This window comes from Papio anubis, chromosome 1, assembly GCF_008728515.1.
Source record: "Papio anubis isolate 15944 chromosome 1, Panubis1.0, whole genome shotgun sequence".
In the NCBI taxonomy this organism is placed as follows: Eukaryota; Metazoa; Chordata; class Mammalia; order Primates; family Cercopithecidae; genus Papio; species Papio anubis.
This window is the reverse complement of record NC_044976.1, coordinates 40,694,661-40,712,811: the sequence shown is the minus strand read 5'-3', so window position 1 is coordinate 40,712,811 and position 18,151 is coordinate 40,694,661. Positions and strand designations below refer to the sequence as shown.

Sequence of the window (18,151 nt, the reverse complement as noted above, 5' to 3'; positions counted from 1 at the left end):
AGATCGTGCCACTGCACTCCATCCTGGGCAACAAGAGCAAAACTCCATTTCAATCAATCAACCAATCCAATCCATACACACACAATAGAATTCAAGGAAAAACTGACCACATAGAAATGTGGCCAAGAAGGGCCTGATAGATGTGGCAAACCCGTAATGGAATGCGTAGAAAAATTGGGGGCTATATTAACAGAAGCCTGGGAAGCCAAATTAATCTTCATATCTCTGAGACTTAGCACAGTATGTGGCACACAGTGGCTATTGATACACATTTATTGAAAAAAAAAAGTGTGACCTTGACTTTGGTCACATCATCTTTGCTGTTCCCTGCCTCTGAAAGTCTTCACATAACCAATTCCTGTCCACTCTTCAAGACCCAGCTTAAGCACAACTTTTTCCCTGTTGCCTTCCCTAAAATCCACCTCAACCCCAGCTAGAAGAAAGGATTCAATTTCTGAATTATTGTAAGCATTTAATAACTGCAAGCAATTATTTTAGTAATGGGCACTCTGATATTGGGTGAATGGTAATTCTTAGATTATGGCAATGCAATCTGTATCATTTTTAAATTATAGAATTAATAAGTAAGGGAGGGTGTGTGAAATTCTAGAAGTTTAATCTCTGACACTCTCTGACTTTCCTTGTTCTAGTTTTTTTTTTTTTCAGATGTTATATGTCATCCAGATATCAGCCTCATCCTCTTATTCAAGCTCACATCCCCTGTGTCCTCTCATACAAGGGCCTTAGTGAACCAGGCAGAATTTACTGAAGTAGAGACACAATTTACATCATGTAGCTTGCAACAATTCATTTAGTAATCCTCCTATAAACTATTTTCCAGAGTGTCCTCCCTGGTTCTGCTACCAGAGTGTTTTTTCTACTCTCCTCCACCCTCCAAGCCTCCAGCTTTGCTGCTCTTAACTCTCTCACTCCAAAGCCCCTTCCAAATTCCTCAGCCCTTCGTTATTCAGAGGAACACATTTTATCCCAGCTCATACTTCCAAAAAGTGTACCCGGACAAATTACTGTGTTCAACAAAACAGAAAGTCTTCCAATTAGGGGACCTATCCTCTTCAGAAAACAGAGGAGGATCATAAATACATTTTCCTTTCTGCAAACATAATTAACACAAAATGACTAAGTGGGGTTAGTCAAGGAAGTCTTATTGGCAGGCTTGTTGGAGTCAGCTTTTGAAGGTGGCAATGGTCATAGTTTTGTATGGTGGAGTGCAAAGAAGGCATTCAGGTGGTTGCTGGCTGCAATCCTGCTCTGGATGAACTTGGCTCCTAGAACCTGGTAGACGTTTATAGTTTTCAAGGGACTTTTCCTATCTGTCCCAAGACAAGGCTGCATAGTTGCTTATCTTGCCATCTGCCAGCCTTAGCTTCACTCAGCTATAATCAATAAGGATAGACATTTGTTGGCTCAGCCTTTCCTAGCCTCTTAGCCATTTCTGACCAAGTCAGGAATTATATTAGAAACCTCAACACTGTTTTCTTCCCTTCTGTGTTAGGATACAGGCTATGCTGCTATAACACAGACCCCCCAAAAGATGGTGACTCAATAAGAAGTTTATTTCTCACTTAATAGTCCAGTAAGGTGAATGTCTGACTATACAGATAGCTCTGCTCCACTTGTTCATCTTGGAACCCGGATTTCTTTCATCTCAGTGCGCCACCTACTCCAGGATGTGATCATTGTTTGCATGGTTGAGCCTGGCTCACTTGGCCACATCTGTGTCCAGACTTCTGGAAGGAGAAAGAAGGGAAAGGGAAAGTGGAGAGCAAGTAACTTCCTTTTAATGACGTAGCATCAAAGTTGTACTCTTCCATTTACATCTCATTGGCTAGAACTTGGTCGCATGGTCACATCTACTGCAAGGAAGGCTGGATAATATATTCCCTAACTGGATGGACATATGCTCAGCTAAACTTAGCGGAGGAGAGAACAGCTTCCATTACAAAAAGAAATGATGATAGAGATGATGAGCAGTTTCCACCATACTTCCACATGGCCTGTGGAATGAACTTCTTAGCATGGCATAAGAGACCCTCTTGGACCTTCAGCTTTCCACTCTAGTAATATCCAATTACTTGACATGCCCTGAACTTGCTTTGCTTTCCCCTCCATGACTGTTTATGGTGTTTCCCCTCCATGACTGTTTATGGTAAATTTTTCTCATCTTTCTTTGCCTGCTAGAATCAGCCCAAATAACATCATCTCCAACAAGTGCTCCTAAACCTCAGTCTGGGGCAAGTGACCCTTCTTTGTCTTCTCATAGCACACCATGCATTCATCTCCTCTGGCACTTGTCAAATTCCCCACTGTCTGCCAAAGTTTGAAATCATCTCCTTTCGGCTCTGTCACCATCTAGATTGTAGGCACCTTGAGAGCAAGTATGCTATGTCTTAGTCATGTTTGTACCTTTAGTTCCTAATTTGAGCTGAATTCCTTTTGCCTACCAGTGGATGAAAGATGCTGCATCATTGCCTGAGCCCTTGCGTGCTCACTGGGTTGTAGCTTTCATCTGTAATAGCCAGGCTGTATTAGTGGACATTCTTGTTCCCATTGGTTTGGAAGCACCAGCCTGAGACTGCTGCTGGTCTAGTTCTGATCCTCTTTCTTGTCCTTGTGAATTTCTTCCTTTGAGGAGACTAAAGCTTGTTTTTGTTACCCCTTGGGGTTAGCTGCTAAAGGGCATGACTGCCATTTACTGCCTTTGATCTTGGAAGCTCTTGCTGCTAGGCTTCACCTGCTATGGATTTTCCTGATGCCAAGACCTGGGGGAATTCAGTTCTGGTTTATTGTCTTTGGACACTGACAAATGATCCTTTAGGTAGATCATTTCCTCCGAGTTCTGCTTCTAGTGGGCTCTGGCCATTTTCCACTTGTCACTGCAAAGACTCTATCCTGCCTGACTTGTGAACGTTTTCCATTTTAAGATTGATAAGTATTATTGGTACCATCTATTTGAAACTAACTGGTCCATGATGAGAATGGATTAACAGCTTTGTGGAATATCACTGGCACAAAATGCAATTTGTACAGACTTTCTTTGGAGATATATATATACACATACACACACACACCCACACACACACACATATATCTACATACATGCTTAAAATATGAATATGTGAGCATGCACACCAGTGTATTAAGAAGGTTATTCATATGGTAGATGTTCTTTATTTTATAAAAGGGCTTACTAGAAAGATTTTATGGATTATTTTCTATCTTTTTTGGTATAACTTTAGTAATTGCAAGGCAGAATTCCCAGGTCAGATGGATGATTTGGGCAGCCACATAATCTGCCCTTCTGTATGTCAAAGCTATGGATCAGAACAAGGAGATTTACCTTAAAAAGTTAGTCATTTAGGCAGATTGTCAAAAGAACTCGGTAATATCCAGGGAAGTAAGAGGCAGGGAACTCTAGCGTTCTTGATGAGCTGAAGATGAGTTGTTAATTTGTCATGAACTGAAAATTCTCAATTCCAAAAAGTCATGGAAGAGTCACAGATAGGTCCCACCTGGGCAGCTCAAGTGCCCAGAACCCTTCTAAGTTTCCCTGCCTGTATTAGTTAGAAGTTATAAATTTACAAATGACAGAAATCCAATTTAAACTAGCATAAGCAGCAGGGGAGGGTACTGATTCACAGTCCTTGGAAGGCTAGGAATGGACTTCAGTCACAAGTAGATCTAGAGACTAAAATGCATTTTCCAAATTGGTCTTTCTCATTTTTTTCAGTCCCAACCTTCTTATTCTTCATTGATCCCATTCTCTTCTATGGGAATTACCTTCCTCCACAAGGCAGAGAAGATAGCCCTCATTTACATTCTAAATGTCCTTTATCTGGAAGGCTGGGTAACTTTTCTTCTATTTCCAAATGAAAAAATTCCCAGGAAGAACTTTGATTGGCCTGACTCAAGTCACATTCTACCCCTGGATTAGTCATTATGGCCAAGAGTACAGGGTATGATTGGCTGGGCCCTGTGGCTGGGAAGTGGGGTGGTATAACTAGCAACCTTGTCAGACTCAGAATTCATGTGGGTCACACTCTCCTTTCTAATGCTGAGACTCTCCAGTAAATATCTCACATGTTCCCACCAAACAACCCAGGCTTCATTTCATACTTCTGCTTGTTTCTACTCTTGATGTGTTGCACTGACCACTGCTTGATTTTAGTGTGGACACCTGCTTTGTGGTTCCCTTAGACTGCCACTAAAACCACTTAGCTGGACCACTGTTGGCCACTTTGCTGCTCAGGCCACTGTTTGTGCTGACTTTTTTTCCCGGACCTCCTCTCAGTGGTCTATTTGGAGAAGTGCCCGTGGGCATCTCAGATACTCTGGCAGGGACTAGTGCATGCAGTTGTGTAATTAGGAACAGTTATAAAGGTCATTCAGTGCATAAGGGCATCCCATGAGAACAAACATGGAGACCGAAGTCTAGCATGAAATCCAGCTTACTAAGCTATACACTCACCTTTATGTGTTCTCCAGGTAGAAAACATACTTTTTTAATTTGCACAAGGGTACCAAGCCGCCATGCATCAGGGAGAACATATTACTTGAGTTGATTCTAGCAAGCAAAGAAACGTGAGAAAGATTTACCATAAATAGTCATGGAGATAAGACACAGAAAAGCATATTCAGGGAATTTCAAGTCATTGCATATTACTAGAGTGGAAAGTTGAAGGTCCCCTAGGGCCTCTTATGCCATGCTAAAAAGTTTATTCCATAGGTCGTAAGCAGGTGATTTTTATGTTATTTTATTTTATTTGTTTTTTTGAGAGTCTTACTCTGTCACCCAGGCTGGAATGCAGTGGCGTGATCTCAGCTCACTGCAACCTCCACCTCCTGGGTTCGAGCAATTCTTCTGCCTCTGCCTCCTAAGTAGCTGGGGCTACAGGCATGTGCCACCACGCCTGGCTAATTTTTTTTGTATTTTTAGTAGAGACGGGGTTTCGCTGTGTTGGCCAGGCCTGTCTTGAACTCCTGACCTCAAGTGATCCACTTGCCTTGGCCTCCCAAAGTGCTGGGATTGTAGACGTGAGCCACTGCTCCTGGCCAGGAGGTGACTTAAAAATTCAGACAAGGCTGGGCACGGTGGCTCACGCCTCTAATCCCAGCACTTTGGGAGCCTGAGGCGGGCGGATCACGAGGTCAAGAGATCGAGACCATCCTGGCTAACACGGTGAAACCCTGTCTCTACTAAAAATTAAAAAAAAAAAAAAAAATTAGCCGGGCATGGTGGCGGCTGCCTGAAGTCCCAGCCACTCGGGAGGCTGAGCCAAGAGAATGGTGTGAACCTGGGAGGCAGAGCTTGCAGTGAGCGGAGATCACGCCCCTGCACTCCAGCCTGGGCGACAGAGTGAGACTCCGTCTCAAAAAAAAAAAAAAAAAAATTCAGACAAAGCTTCCCCACAGGCCAGCAGCAGCATAACTCTGGCTGTTTCCTCTGAAAGTTAGGAACAACTACATCTCTTCTGTTTGCCATTGTATCAGAAGAATACCACTACCATAAACATAACATTGTAAGAGCAGCTAGAGGCACAAGCCCACATCACCTGTCTTTGTTAGGGCTGCTATAATAATATACCATAAATTTGGTGGCCTACAAATGGCAAAAATGTATTGCTCGTAGTTCTGGAGACTGGGAAGTTCAAGATCAAGGTGTTGGCATATTAGATGTCTGATGAGGGCCTATTTTCTGGTTCATAGATGGTACCTTCTTGCTGTGTCCTCACATGGCAGAAGTGGCAAGGCAGCTGTCTGGGGTCTCTTTTATAAGGGCACTAATCCCAATCGTGAGGACTCTGCCTTCATGACCTGATCACCTCTCAAGGCCCCACTTCCTAATTCCATCACATTGGTGTTAGGTGTTAGCATATGAATTTTGGAGGGACAGAAACATTGAGACCATAGCACCACCCCATCTTCAAACTACATCTTCATATGTGATCATTTCAGCAATGTGAATAAAACTGTTTTGAATAATTGACCTTCACACTGATTTGCCAACTAAGTCAGTCCTGGACCTACAAACTAAACTCCTGGTGAGAAGCAAAAGTCAGATGAGCCACACCCCTTACTTGGAAAAATTAATAGTAATTGGCCCTGTCCTTTCTTGCCTGGGAAGCTGACAACATACAATCAGTATCTTGGATTTATTTTGTCATATCTTGCTGAAGCCTTCATATTTTATTTTTTTAATCTTGAAGCCAAGTGAAGGCTCCTAGGTGTAGTTTTTATTTGACTACATCAGATAATTTAGTTACATTCAGTAGAAGAGAGTGTACTGTATACAGCATAGATTAGGTAGACTATATAGGAGGCAGCATGGGTAGTAGGAAAGAAACCATCGAACTAGGAGACCCAGGTTCTTGTCCTGCCTAGCACTGCTCACTAGCTAGCATGTGACAATAGAAAAGCCACTAAAAGTGGCCAGTCATGGTGGCTCATGCCTGTAATCCCAGCACTTCGGGAGGCCGAGGCGGGCAGATCACCTGAGGCCAGGAGTTCGAGACCAGCCTGGCCAACATGGCAAAACCCCATCTCTACTAAAAATACAAAAATTAGCCAGGCATGGTGGCAGGCGCCTTTAATCCCAGCTACTCGGGAGGCTGAGGCAGGAGAATTGCTTGAGCCCGGGAGGCGGAGGCTGCAGTGAGCTGAGATCATGCCATTGCACTCCAGCCTGGTCAACAAGAGCGAAACTCCACCTCAAAAACAAAACAAAACAAAAACAACAAAAATAGAAAAGCCACTAAAACCTCACTAGCCATCTGCAAAATGAAGGACTTTAGATAACCTCTAAGACCAGCTCGAAAATGCCGTCATTCCATAGTCCCATTGGAAGTGTCACTAGGCTGTTCAAGAAATTCATAGACACCAGGGGCCAAGGACAAATCAGCTGTGCTGAGCCAAATACCAGGAGGGAACAAGCTCAAGCTGGTGATAACCAGAGGTGCAGATGCAAAGTGTGTACTTGTCTTCCAGGAAGGTGTTTGGTGGCTGGGCACAGGGGCAATGAGAGATAGTGTTGGAAAATAATTTAGTCATGGGTTCACTAAATGTTCCTTTCAACCTAGGTTTAAGATACATCTAAACATTCCCCATCAGTTGCTTTTCTTGGGGGGCAGGTGGTGTCATCATATCTCTAGGGAAGTATATTCCAAAGACCTACGTGCATAGTAAAGCTCTCTGTGGTACCTTTAGAGGCTGTGCACAACTTCACAGACAACTGGTAACAATAGGATAAAGAATTATATTGTTAATCCTGGCTACTTAGGAGGCTGAGGTCAAAGGATTGTTTGAGGACAGGCATTCAAGACAAGGCTGGGCAACATAGAGAGCCCTCCATCTCTCCTAAAAGAAAAAAAAAAAATGTTGTAGCCATTCTGGATAGTTCCAAATGTGGCCAAAGGTTACTGGCTATCTTCTGGCCTTGCTTAATCTGTGATGTTATTTATGTTCATAAGATATAATCTGTACTCTGTTGATGCACAGCTTGGATTCCAGATATCCCCTTAGTTATCTACAAGAATAGGAGACTGACCCCTGGCCTATAGGAGATAAGACTCAGACTAGGTCTGTATAATATACATCACATCTCCAGAGACTGCTGACAAGCCATATGAGACACAGAGGAAGTCTCTCAGAGTACCACAATTTCCAAGAGATAGTACCTGTGTATGTACCAAGTCCTATGTCCCAGTAAAAGAGCCTAGAGCCAGGGATGGTGGCTGATGCCTGTAATCCCAGCACTTTGGGAGGCCAGCACAGAAGGATCGCTTGAACCCAGGAGCTTGAGACCAGCCTGGGAAACAAAGTGAGACCCTGTCTATACCAAAAAATATAATTTTAAAAATCAGCCAGGCTTTTTGGTGCATGTCTGTAGTCCCAGCTACTTGGGAGGCTGAGGTGGGAGAGTCACTTGAGACTGGGAGGTTCAGGCTACAGTGAGCTGCGATCATGCCAGTGCACTCCAGCCTGGCTGACAGAGCAAGTTCTTGTCAAAAAAGTACAAAAAATATAAAAAGCCTGAGAGCCAAGTCCTACAAGTCCTATTGCAAGCACTTGCTTTAAGTCAACGTCCATATAACATGGCTTTAACTTCCCTGGGGAAAATTGCCCGAAGCTTAAGCCTTATGGGGGTGATCAATAACACTTCTCTTTTTCTTTCCAAGTTCTGAACCACTCGATAAGACAAGAGCTGTCACATGGGAGGCCAAAATAACATATTCATTTCCATTATAATAGAGAATGTGACTTACATGTGAGATTCAAACTGTTTTCTTAATCCTGAACCTCAGAGTTAGATGGTGCCATAGTTTGGATGTGTGTCCAGCCCAAATCTCATGTTAAAATGTAGTTCCCAGTGTTGGAGGTGGGGCCTGGTGGGGGCTGATTGGATCATGGAGGCAGATTTCTCATGAATGGTTTAGTACCTTCCTCTTGGTACTGTCCGTGTGACAATGAGTGAGTTATTGTGAGATCTGGTCATTTAAAAGTGTGTGGCACCTCCCCACTCCCCCTTGTTCCTGCTTTTGCCATGTGATGTACCTGCTCCCCCATCACCTTCCACCATGATTGGAAGCTTCCTGAGGCCTCCTCAGAAGCAAGTGCTGCTACGCTTCCTGTACAGCCTGCTGAACTGTGAGCCAATTAAACTTCTTTTCTTTATAAATTAACCAGTCTCAGGAATTTCTGTATAGCAATGCAAAAACAGACCAATACAGATCCTCTGTAGGGCTCCTCCATAAGGGAAGGACACTTATACAACGCACAACATGGAGCATCAGAGCAGAGAGCCTGCTAACTGTGGGCAGACGTACTCCCAAAGGGAAGGAGATGGGAAGTGGTTCTGCTGTACATGCCCAGTTTCTCCTTCCAAACCTACCAGTCAAATAAATTGCTCCACATTCCAGGTATTATGCTAATAATACAGCTTTGCTAAATGGAAGGAAGCATTGCCCCATCCAGGCACCCTTCCCTCCATTAACAAAATCCTAGATCTTTTCTAGGCTCACAGGGAGGCCTAAAGTTTCAGTAATGAAACAGTTCATTTCCCCTCTTTCTAATCCATCTCTTGGGACAAAACAAATTAAGAACTCTTAATACTAGGCAGAAGCCTGCCCAGTAGAGGTGCCATGGACAGAGAAGGATATAATGTGTCCATCCTACCATCTTCCAACTGAGTCCCAGGGTACCTTTCTCCTTTGGAATATCCGTGGTTGGCAAAAAGTGTAATGATGATAACATCTGTTGGATAATTATTTGGCTGCTGCCAGATTCATATTCTAGGGGTTTTGTTCTAAGGAAACCAAGAGTAGAGTGGGATTTTAGGACACCATTCAAGAATATGGAATTCAACAGGCCAACTGATACAAAATGAAGGATTTGTTTAGTTTACTGTTGGTCCATTATCCATTGGCTGCTGCATCAGAAACCAGGATTCTTTTTTTTGTTTGTTTCTTTTGAGACAGGATCTCACTCTGTCACCCAGGCTAGAGTGCAGTGGCTCAATCAGGGCTCACTGCAGCCTTCATCTCCCAGGTTGGGCTCAAGTGATCCCCCCACCTCAACTTCCCAAGTAGCTGGTACTACAGGTGTACATCACCATGGCCAGCTAATTTTTTAAAATTTTATTTTTGGTAGAGACAGGGTGTCACTATGTTGCACCTGTTGGTCTTGAATTCCTGGGCTCAAGTGATCCTCCTGCCTCACCTCCCAAAGTGTTGGGATTATAAGTGTGAGCCACAGCACTTGGCCTCATTCTTTTTTTTTTTTTTTTTTTTAATAAACTTTGTATTTTGGAATAGTTTTAGATTTACAGAAAATTTAGATTTTGCAAAGATAATAAAGAGAGTTCCCATATGCTTCATATGCAGTTTCCCCTACTAACATCTTACATTAGTAAGGTACCTTTGTTCTAATTTATGAACTAATATTGATACATTACTATTAACTAAAGACTACATCTTACTGAGATTTCCTTGATTTTTGCCAAAAGCCTTTTCTTGTTCCAGATCCCATCTAGGATACATAGACTTCTCATATTTCCCTAAGCTCCTCTTGGCTGTGACACTTTCTCAGACTTACCTTGTTTTTTGTAACCTTGATAGTTTTGAAGAAAATTGTTAGGTATTTTGTAGACTATCTCTCAGTTGGATTTGTCTGATGTTTTCTTCATGATTACACTGGGGTTATGGGCTTTTGGAAGGAAGACCACAGAAGTAAAGAGCCATTTTCACCACCTCATATCAAGGGTACCTGCTATCAATGTGACTTATCACTACTGATACTGACCTTGATTACCTGACTGAGAGAAAGTCAGGTTTCTTCACTGTAAAGTTACTCTTTTTCCTCCTTTCCATGCTGTACTCTTTGGAAGAAAGTCGCTATGCACAGCCCACACTAAGGAGTGGGGTGGTATGCTTGCTTCCTTCAGGGCAGAGTATCTACATAAATTATTTTGAATTCGTTTGCATGGGAGATTTATCTCTTCTCCTCATTTACTTATTCTTCAATCACTTATTTATTTCATTCAGTGATTTCTGCTTTCATCCAATTGGCTGTTCCTATCTGCAAGAGAAATGGGAAATGCAGTTCTTCGTGTGGGCGCATTGTTCAGAATTTGGAAGGAGTCACTCTGGATTTCATGGATATTTATTTTGTTCATTGGGTTATAATCCAATACTAATTTGTTTATTTTGTTGCTCAAATTGTCCCAAGCTTTGGCCGTTGAGAGTTCTTTCAGTTGCTCCCTGTTTCTCTTTAACAGATTCCCATCATTGTGTTATTGTGGTTTTTGGTTTTGTTTAGTTTTGTTTATGTGACTTTTTAGCATTTCCTTATTTCTGGCACTAGAAGATGGTTCAGATTCATCTTGTATATTTTCTGTTCTAATTTTGGAATCAGCCATTTCTCCAAGGCCCAGGGTTTGTTCCTTAATTTACATATTTCCATTTAAAACAAACTCCTTAGAAAGTGGTGATATCAGCCAGGGTGCTGTAGCTCATGCCTGTAATCACAGCACTTGGGGAGGCTGAGGCGGATGAATCACTTGAGGCCAGGAGTTCAAGACCACCTGGCCAACGTGGCAAAATCCCATCTCAACTGAAAATACAAAAATTAGCCGGACATAGTGGCAGGTGCCTGTAGTCACAACTACTCAGGAGGCTGAGGCATGACAATCACTTGAAGCTGAGAGGCAGAGGTTGCAGTGAGCCAAGATTATACCATTGCACTCTAGCCTGGGTGATGGAGTGAGACTCTGTGTCCAAAAAACAAAAAAAAAAAAAAAAAAAAAAGAGAAAGAGAGAAAGTGGTGAGGGAAGTTGAGAGGAGAGGAGAGGAGAATGGGCAGGATGTACTACCCCCTTCACTTCCTGTTGATTCAATTGTTTTACCTTGCTTAAGGAAATAAAAGTTTGAAACCCATATTTATTTCCTATTGTTGTTATAACAAATTACCACAACCTTTGTGGCTTGAAACAATAGACATGCATTATCTTATAGCTTTGGGGATCAGAAGTGTAGAAATGGGTCTTATGGGGCTAAAGTCAAGGCAGGGCTGTGTTCCTTCTGGAGGCTCTAGGGGAGAATCTGTTCCTTGCCTTTTTCAACTTCTAGGGGCTGTTTGTCTGCATTCCTTGGCTCATGGCCTCCTTCAATAATGACATCACTCTGACCCCTGTCTTTGTAGTCAAATCTCCTCTCTCTTCAGCTTCCCTCTTTCATCTTTTAATGATTCTTGTTATTACATTGGGCCCTGTATTACTTCATTCTCACACTCCTATAAAGAAATACCTGAGATTGTGTAATTTATAAAGAAAACAGGTTTGGTTGGCTCACAGTTCTACAGGCTGTACAGGAAGCATGGCTAGGGAGGCCTCAGGAAACTTAAAATCATAGCAGAAGGCAAAGAGGAAGGAGACATGTCATACATGACTGGAGCAGGAGGAAGAGAGTGAAGGAGGAGGTGCTACACACTTTTAAACAACCAGATCTTGTGAGAACTCACTATTATAAGAATAGCAAAGAGGAAATCCGCCATCATGATCCAACCACCTCCCACCAGGCCCCTCTTTCAACATTGGGGATTACAATTTGACATGAGATTTGGGTGGGGACACAAATACAAACCATGTCAGGCCCACTCAGATTATTCAGAATAATATTTCTATTTTAAAATCTTTATGTTAATCACATCTGCAAAGCCCCTTTTACTACATAAGGTAACACAGTCACAGGTACTGGGGATTAGAACATGGATGTCTTTGTGGGGGTGGGGGTGTCATTATTCTACCTACTATAAAGCCTTAAAACCAAAAAGTGGCATCTGCTGATAAATCACAGTTTTACCTTCCTTTATGCTACAAAGGACACTCAAACTCTGAATGTTTCCAACAGCCTCAGACAATCATTTCTTCTTTTTCCAAAAGGAGATGATAATAACAGTATTATTTAATAAACCCTACTAAAAACCTTATGTTGCTTTTTGGTATTTTGCCAAAAACATATCACAATTTTCCTCACTTATTCTACTGATATTTTCTTCAGTAGCAATTTAGAACATGTGGGTTAAATAGTACATATGGTTGATTTCCTATTCTCATTAAGTGAGCTCTTAAACTTTAAAGGCTAAAATATTTATATAGACTTCTAGGTTCATGATGGCACACAAAGCCTATCTATTCCTTGTCTTCTATGTCTTTTCCATCCTGATAGTCTAAGGCCCATAAGGTAGATCTAATGCATTAGACTTACAGTTAAATAATTGTGGATTTTTTTCCAAATGAAAAAAGTTATATTAATGAATATGTTATAAATTTCAAAAACATTCCCTATTAATTTTCCTCAACATTGGTACCTCTTTCTGCTTGTATGTCAGTGTATGCTAGCTGACAACAAAAGAAATCAACAAGAAGCCAATTAATAGAAAAAGTCAGAGATAGGAAACAAATTATGTCTAGTTTGATAGCTTACAGTGTTTCTATAATTTTATGTTGCATACATCTAACAGAGAACTATTTTGCTAACTGAAATGCTTTCTCACATAAAGAACTCTAGATGTAAAAAATAATTACCTTTCCCTAAATATAATGGCTCCAACTACCATTTTTTTCATTTGATTGCAGATACTTTACAAAAAATGCTTTCCTCTTGTAAAAGAGAAGTTTACTCCTGGAAAGGTAAGAATATGGGCTTTGGAGCTAGACAAACCTGAGTATGAACATCTTACTAGTTGAATGACTTTGTTAGTTTTTTTAAAATTCCCCTCCCTCCCTCCCTCCCTTCCTTCCTCCCTCCCTCCCTTCCTTCCTCCCTCCCTCTCTCTCTCTCCCTCTCTGTCTCTCTCTCTCTTTCTTTTTTCTTTTTTTCCCTTTCTTTCTTTCGACAGGCTCTCACTCTGTCACCTAGGCTGGAGTGCAGTGACACAGTCATAGCTCACTGCAGTCTCAACCTCTTGGGCTCAAGTGATCCTCCTCAACTTCCCAAGTAGCTTGGACTACAGGCATGCGCCACCACACCCTGCTCATTTTTAATTTTTTTTGTAGAGATGGGGTCTTACTATGTTGCTCAGGCTAGTCTCCAACTCCTGGCCTCAAGTGATCCTTCCACCTCAGCCTTCCAAAGTGCTGGGATTACAAGTGCCTAACCTAGTTGTATGACTGAATATATCACTTAACTGAATAATTTGTAAGAAATTACATGTGGTTGTTTGTAGAAGACACTAATTAAAGCAACTTAAATACAAAAGAGGCATATTTCTTCCTCAGAATAAAGAAGAGCAGAGTTAGGCAGTTTGGGGTTGCTGTGGCTGCTCCTTGGTCATTAAGCATCCAGGTTCTCCCCTTTCCATGTGCTCTGCCATCTTTGGTACATACCTTCATGTTCTAGGTTACTTTTGGTCCAATGTGGCTTTTGAAGCTCTAGCCACCTCGTCTACCTTCCAAGCAACAGAAAGGATGAAGGGAAGAAAGGCAATAATGACAGCTTTCCAGGAAGCCTACCCAGTGCCTTCTGCTTACATCTAGTTGGCCACTTTTATCTGCAAGGGAAAGGGAAATGTAGGTTTTCATCTGTGCACATTGCTCAGGATTCAGAAGGAGAGGATCAAGTTGGATTCTGTGGCAGAGATGCCTAAATGATCCTCAGTATCCATGATTTCCTTTTGCTTTTAGTAATAGAACCTTTGCCACACCTATCTGCCACTAATCTTAACCTTCACATTGACACATGACCATTGAGATAGAGGCTATATTATTCAACCTCCCTTGAAGTTAGCCGTGGCCATGTAACCATTCCTTCTGAACAATAGGGTGTGAGCTGAAGCTTTTGTGTGCAATTTTTAAAAAAATAAAACTGCCTGTCTTTCATCCTCTTTCCTTTCTCCCCACAGGCTGGGGCATGGATGTGTGGTGATGAGTTAGCTTTTCCTGTATGAAGACCATACTTTAGATGGTGGTGGAGTAACCAGACGGAAGGTGCTGTGTCCCTGGGTAACTGCGCAACCTGCCAATCTAGATTTCTGCCTGCCTCTGCTATATTTTGTGAGAGAAAAATAAACCTCCACCTTGTTTAAGTCACTATATTTTGGTACCCCTTTGCTATAGCCCAGCCTATATAATATATGAATACAGCCACTTTCTGTGCCTCGGTTAATTTTTCTGTAAAATGGCAATGGAATTATGTACTCCAATGGGTTGTTGCAAGAGTTAGATAGAAATAAGAGGCCGGGTGTGGTGGTGCATGCCTGTAATCCCAGCATTTTGGGAGGCTGAGGTGGGTGGATCACCTGAGGTCAGGAGTTTGAAACCAGCCTAACATGGTGAAACCCCGTTTCTGCTAAACACAAAAAATTAGCTGGGCGTCGGGGCACATACCTGTAAGCTACTTGGGAGGCTGGAGCAGGAGAATCGCTTGAACCTGGGAGGCGGAGGTTGCAGTGAGCTGAGATCATGCCATTGCATTCCAGCATGGGCAGCAAGTGTGATCTGCCGAAAGGAAGGAAGGAAGGAAGGGAGGGAGGGAGGGAGGGAGGGAGGGGAAGGAAGACATCTGGGCCACGGCTATTATACGTAATAGTTATTAGCATGGGTTTCAAAAAGCTGACTAAACCACTTGGAGGAAATAGGCAGCATGCTACCCCACCAGTATAATAGAGAAATATGTGTGAGTCGATCCTTGATTTAGCAGCAAAAGCATAAGAACAATAAATACTGCTGGGCGCGGTGGCTCAAGCCTGTAATCCCAGCACTTTGGGAGGCCGAGACGGGCGGATCACGAGGTCAGGAGATCGAGACCATCCTGGCTAACACGGTGAAACCCCGTCTCTACTACAAAACACAAAAACTAGCCGGGTGAGGTGGCGGGTGCCTGTAGTCCCAGCTACTCAGGAGGCTGAGGCAGGAGAATGGCGTAAACCCGGGAGGCAGAGCTTGCAGTGAGCTGAGATCCGGCCACTGCACTCCAGCCTGGGCGACAGAGCAAGACTCCGTCCAGAAAAAAAAAAAAAAAAAAAAAGAACAATAAATATCTTGGACTTAAATGTAAGTAAGTAGTTGAAGTGTTTGCAGAAAATACCCTAATGCATTTCTCTCTCTCTTTCTCTCTCTTTCTCTGTCCCTCTTTTTGGAGTCAGTCTCACTCCTGTCACCCAGTGGTGCTATCATTGCTCACTGCAGCCTCAACTTCCTGGGCTCAGGTGATTCTTCCACCTCAGCCTCCCAAGTAGCTGGGACTACAGGTGCGTGCCACCACACCTGGCTAACTTTTTGTATTTTTAGTAGAGACAGGGTTTCGTCATGTTGCTCAGGCTGGTCTCAAACTCCTGAACTCAACAGATCCACCCACCTTGGCCTCCCAAAGTGCTGGGATTACAGGTGTGAGCCACCATGCCTGGCTGCATTTTCTCTTAATAATTTGGATTATTTCCCTGCCGTTCGCTTGCCTGCACTGTTATTGACTCAAAGTAGGGGAGGACTAATGCCATGGAGGAAGGAAAAGCGTATTTGGTAGAGTAATTCCTGAGAGACAGGAAGGGAAAGCAGGAAGTTCTTCTGATAATTGGGGAAAGCAGAGTATGTGTGAGATAAAGGAGTGGGAGACCAGAAACAAGTGATTTGGGGAAACAGATTTGGTGAAATTCCAAACCATGACTCATGCCCACTCTCCGGATTTTGTTTCAGACGATGCAGTTTCCTTGGAACAACCCTGTGTTGGGGTTGGTACCATGTTCAGTATGAGTCAGGTAGCAAGGGATGAGAGAGAAGTCTGAGAGCAGCCTCCCAGGATCCCACCAGCACATCATGTCAAGGAGAAAGCAGTCAAGAGTTCCTTGGATTCCTCAGGGGACAGATGGTGCTGAGGAGAACCACTTGGCTGCAGGAAGCCTTGGGTTGCATAAGCAGAGCACAGAATGCAGGAATGAAGAATCTCAGTAATAGGCAGCAAAATGATGCCCCAAAAGATAAGGTACAGCCAGGCTTCCCTCCTTCAGCTTCAACAATGGGACAAGGGACACCTCAGGGAAGGCCACAGGACAGTGTGGTATTCTCCTCCTGCTTTTATGAGGGGAGAAAACAGCCAGCAGGGAGTGTGAATTTTTTTTTTTTTTTTTTGATACAAGGTCTCATTCCGTCGCCCAGACTGGAGTGCAGTGGTGTGATCTCAGCTCACTGTAACCTCCACTTCCCAGGCTCAAGCGATTCTCCTGCCTCAGCCTCCTGAGTAGCTGGGATTACAGGGATGCGCCACTACCGCCCAGCTAATTTATTTTGTATTTTTAGTAGAGACAGGGTTTCACCATGTTGGCCAGGCTGGTCTCGAACTCCTGACCTCAAATGATCCACCTACTTTGGCCTCCCAAAGTGCTGGGATTACAGGTGTGAGCCACCGCACTCAGCCGGGAGTATGAATTTTGAATGAATTAAATTCTATTTAAACTCACAGAGACATAAACACAATTTTAAAATTTCCCCCTGCTATTAGCAGAAATTGAGGCTTGAGTCTAAAATAGGATTCATTACAGAAAGTAACAAATGTTACATTCTTTCATACATCTGAGTCACAGTATGCAAATTTCTATCCTGCTACATGACACAAGGTCTGTACAAAAAAAGCACATGTATAGGTCAATTTCATTTATAAACATAGATTCCAAAATCTTAAATAAAACGCTAGTAAATTTAATCCATTAGGATAGTAAAAGAATAATACATCACATCCAAGTATCGTTTAGTCCACAAATGTAAGTGTAATAGATTTCAAATAGGAAGTTTCCACCAGAAACCCTAAGGCAGTAGATATCAGATGGCAAAGTTATCAGCATCCCTTCTGTGGGAGTTTCAAAGTAGATAATCGAAAACCAGTTGCACAGTTCTCAAGCCTCTCATCCCCAAGGAGGTAAAGAGATGTTGCTATGGGCTTCTTTGAAGAAGACTTTTCTGGAGAGAAATATGCTTGTGAGGGTCTCTCCTCCCTCTCTCCCAATAAGCAGGGTTGGGTGATACTTTCTTATTCTCAAACCAAGGGGGAGCCATTTCAATGGGACCACCTGGAGACCTTGATATATAACTCCTGCAGGGTAATGGGATGCAGTGGACCAATATCTAACTCTTGCCTAGGACATATGAAAGGCAATGGTGGAAGAGCTAGCTGTTCCAGCTACAGGGGTGAAGGTCAAATACATGATTATATCAAGTGGCCTGCACTCCAAGAGTTTGAAAGGGTGGAAGGTTTCTTTAGAAGGAGAGCTGGCTTAAACCCTTTAAAATCTTGCCTAAGAGGAGTGCCTGGAAGAGCCATGGAACTCCTAAAAGAAAGACCCAGTGTAGACTGGACCACCAAAAAACAGAGGCTGAGATGAGAGTAGCCAATCGAAGGGAAATGGTATCACCTGAATTACATAAGGTACAACAGAATCTTCCTACTGGGGCTTCTGCAGAATCTGTAAACGTGTCCTAAGAGAGAAATAGTTAGCTTTGAATATCTGCCAATCCCAGAAAGCTTGAAACTATTTAACAAACCTTAGAGAACCAGTAGGTGAAAATGGAGACTAAATTAAATTCAACTGCCTCTTTTTAAATTTTACCATAACTTGTTTTCTCAACTTTCCCGCTCCCCTCCTGCTATACCC

At 42.7% G+C, this 18,151-nt stretch overlaps 1 long non-coding RNA gene across 1 annotated transcript; it reads right to left on the bottom strand.

The window, feature by feature from the left end:
- On the bottom strand, positions 1–14,815 carry LOC103884081. Its single transcript, XR_646550.4, has 4 exons — positions 13,899–14,815; positions 10,315–10,590; positions 4,487–4,582; positions 1–1,748 (listed from the first exon to the last, which is right to left on the bottom strand). It is a non-coding gene; the product is annotated as an uncharacterized LOC103884081 (long non-coding RNA).
- Between the last annotated feature and the right edge of the window lie 3,336 nt (positions 14,816–18,151).